Consider the following 4,101-nt stretch of genomic DNA (forward strand, 5'->3'; position numbering starts at 1 on the left):
GATCCCAAAACACTCTATTTCCCTCTTCCTAACGGATGAAGACTAGAACTCCTTCAAGTCATAACGGGCAGCAGCACAGCCACGGTGCTATGGCAGCTTCTATTCCTTTAAAGAGTCTAGTCTACCTGTATTTGTTTAAAAGGGCAGAAGTAGGACAGTAGAGCAGACATTGTATAACAGGCAGAGCACTGTGTGTGACTGAGAGCTAGACCATGCTGATGTGTGTTATATCATACAGAATTCATATATGAAAAAAGTGGAAAGACTTGGTTTTGATTTAAAGCTTAATATATATATGTGTGTTAATAAGTACTTGATTATGAGTTCTGTGAATCCTTGCGGTGTTCTTCTGCATTTTTTGTTTCTATGCATGAGATAATTTAATTTAAAAGTCAAAGTGACTTTAAAATCAACTCAGATGCTGAGTGTAAAATGCCAGAGCCGCTGATCAGCTTCTTATTGTAAGCATGATGCATTTGTAGGTGAAATATAGTAACGAGCTCCGAGTGTGCATTGCAGACAACATAGGGTAGGGTGCTGCTGCTAGGTGGGCTTATCCATAGCTGCTGCACAATGTAAGAAGAAGAAAAGCTCAGCTTCCCTTGCCAATGGCCTCACAAGGTCTCAGAGAGCTGGCACCCGAGCTAAAACTGTTCTAGGTAAGCCCTGATAACGTGCAATGGGCGAGCAGCCATGGCTCTGCATAGCACAAGGCAGTGCTGTCAGCAGCAACCACAGGAGACGTGCCCCTGCTCTTCAACTCTCTGGTCTCTACATCCTCAACTGGAGCTAAAGAGCATCAGGAGCACCTAAAACACAGGGAACTGCTGCCGGTGGATGTGGTGCCTTCATCACTGCGTTGACCTGAGGCTCCCTAGCTCCTTCCTCATCCCTCACCTCTAAGCACCTTCAAAGCCAGTAAGCTCATCTCAAGAGCTTCCAGACTCTTCTTCTGTTCCTGGATTCTCAGCACTGGCAAGACAAGAAAGCAAAGTGGACTGGAAGCATCCAACGCTGCCTGTCTCCTACAGCTGTAGCCTGGCTAAGGGTGAAGGGAAGAGGCTGTGTTCATTCATGGCCCCGTGGAGCATCGCTGACGGCAAGCACAAGGGCTTGGGTTTGGAGGGGGTTTGTCTTTATTTTTGTATCAAAATATTTATACTTGAGCCACGTGAACAGCTTTTGAGGATGACTTGGCCTGGTCAGAGCTGTCACCACAGCACGGGTCAGCAATAAACGTCTGCTGAAAGCTGTAAAAGGGAATTTAACTTATTTCTTTGTGCAAGCGTTGAGGCAGCTGCCTCACAACACCACCTCCCCTTCGGCTTCACAGTGGGCAGGAAATCCTCCATCTCATTTCATAGAATGGTTTGGGTTGGAAAGAACCTTAACAGCATCCAGCTCCAACCCCCTGCCACGGGCAGGGACACCTTCCACTGGAGCAGCTTGCTCCAAGCCCCTGTGACCAACCTGGCCTTGAACACTGCCAGGGATGGGGCAGCCACAGCTTCTCTGGGCACCCTGTGCCAGCGCCTCAGCACCCTCACAGGGAAGAGCTTCTGCCTTATCTCCAACCTGAACTTCCCCTGTTTCAGTCTGAAACCATCACCCCTTGTCCTGTCCCTACAGTCCCTGATGAACAGCCCCTCTCTGGCATAACCTTTCCTTTCAGTCCCTAGAGAAACCAGAGACCCTTCCTGCTGTTGATCCTGTTGTCTCTCCCTGTTTGACGCCAGGGTTCATAGCCCAGAAAACACCACAGATGATGGAAATATTTCACAGTTGTCCCCATGGTTCCACTGGGCTCAAAACCCCTCCCAGCACCATGCGCCCCGGGAAGAGTCAGAGGGGTTTTCACCACGACAAAGCCAGGAAAAGGGATAACAAAAACTCCTGGCCAGAGGAAAATCCAGGAAGCAACTGGGCTTTGAGGAATGCATCCATGAAAACAGAGCTCAGGGGACGGAAACCTCGCTGCGCACCGATGGCTGCTCGTCTCCACACTGAGGTGGGGATGAAGCCGTGGGGGTAGCTAGGAGCCTCATTTGTCACTCTCAGCTAGGCTGAAATGGTTCTCTTGTGACAAGAGAGCTTTATGGCCAGTGAAGCTGCTGTTTGTGCCATGTTCCATCAGCCTAGCACTCATCTGGTCCTCATGGAATACAATACACAGGTTCCCTGATGTATTTCTGGGCTTATTCTTCACTCTGGTTTCCCCATTTCCCATTTTTTCCTATGGCTCTTCAATTTAACAGCTGATCAGAGGCAATTCACTTCCATCTGATACGATGCTGACAGCATTATTTTTCCTGTTTTTTTTTCCCCCAGTTATAATCAGTTCACCAATGATGGCAATGAGCTCCTGGAGCTCATTTTCTTCCATGCCTATTTATTCTTTAAATGCCTTGAAAGTAAAATTTAATAGTCTCATGAACTAAGAGATGGATTGGATTTTAATTCCTGTCATGGCACCCATGGAAATGTCTCCATGATAAGGGATTGCTATTGTCATTACGCAGTTTAAGCCATTTACCTGGCTTTTTCTGGTAATGGGGTAGATTCATCTAAAGCGAGGGCTCGATCTTCACAAGGAAACTGGATCCACTCAGCCTACCCTTGCCCATTGCCACTTTAACCCAACAACTCCCATAAAACTCAGTGCTGTTCATATCTTTGAGGAGCAAAGCAATCCTCAGCCCTTTCTAGGGAGGCTCACCCAGGTAGGACTATGCCTAGGGGCTTCGTGACTCAAACTGGGATGTGAAGGGCTGGTGCACCAAGTATTGCTCCTTCAAACCTCAGCAAGCCACTTTGAGGAAGGACCTAGGAGACACGGTGTCTAAATCGCCAAGTTACTTGTTTGAGAGCAGCACTCCTGGATGCTGCAAAGAAATGCCCCTGCATGCAGACACAGCAGCTCTTCTTTTCAGTTTGTATGGAGATCATACCATTGTATCTGCAATTCCCAAGCTATCTTTCCTGTCCATCCACCCAATCAGTCAAGCAGCAATCTCTGTATTTCTCTACACTATGGTCCTTACTCATTGAAACCCCAATCCAAGCCAACCTTTTGCCTTCTCCAGGCCTACTTCACACAGTAGAACCCTCCATAAGGAACACAACAGGACTGTTGCAGGTGGAGGGCCAAGCGCTATCATCAGGCGGAGAACTGCTGCTGTAACTAATACTTTGGTTTGTGCTGCAGATAAAGCAGAACTAAACTAATTAACAGTTCATTTTCCTCCCTTCTCCTGGCTTAAAACAACAACAGAGCTTTTGCATCTCCAAAGCCAATCAGTCACTGGGCTAGAACACAGGCTTGTGGCCTTCTAATTAGACTTCATTAATGGATCCCCAGCAGCAGCAAGATGGAAGTCTGTGATGAGCCTCCCTCTACATTTCCTTTCACCTAATTACATCCTTACCTTGGGAACAAAAGCTGCTGCACACAATGAAGCCCCCCCAAACACTCATACATCCCCAGTTATGGCTTACAGTGAAAGCCTCCTTCCTGGAGGTTTTAAAATGATCCTTCTATAGACCTGGAACTTCTTCACCCTCTCTTTGCTGCAGCATCCTACACATCACCAGCCCTTCTGTCATTTGCCACCGATTCCCAAGTTCCTTTGGCCCTTCTGGCAAAATGTTGTCCTTTGGGAATGGAAAAAATCCTGGACCACTTTTTCCTTGCCTCCCCTTGGGTACTGAGAGGCTTCCATGAGGAGATCAAAACCTCCACTGCTCCTAAGGGCAGGAGGGAAGCTCCGTCTTGCAGCAGATCCCTCTGGGGAAGCAATTTCCTCATGCAGGTCATTGATATTATAACACAGGGCCATTAGTAATCAAATAAAAAAGTGCTTTCAATTAAACTGAGGGCTTCTGGCTTGGTAACAGCTTCCAATAGCAAATTGTACCACTAATACAGCGTAATCGCTGCTAATGAATGGGTAGGTAGCAGACCAGTTATTATTATGATCTTTCTCCAAGCAACATCAGGCAGCAAAACCTGTCTTGGGCTTTATGAATTTACTGTTCCCTGTGAAAAGCCCCCTCGCTCTCAGGTAATTCCGCGAACAGACAGGTTTAAAGTGCTGGTAAATT

This window comes from Pezoporus occidentalis, unplaced genomic scaffold, assembly GCF_034315485.1.
Source record: "Pezoporus occidentalis ecotype Australia unplaced genomic scaffold, CSIRO_AGI_Poc_V1 ctg153, whole genome shotgun sequence".
NCBI classification, from domain to species: domain Eukaryota; kingdom Metazoa; phylum Chordata; class Aves; order Psittaciformes; family Psittacidae; genus Pezoporus; species Pezoporus occidentalis.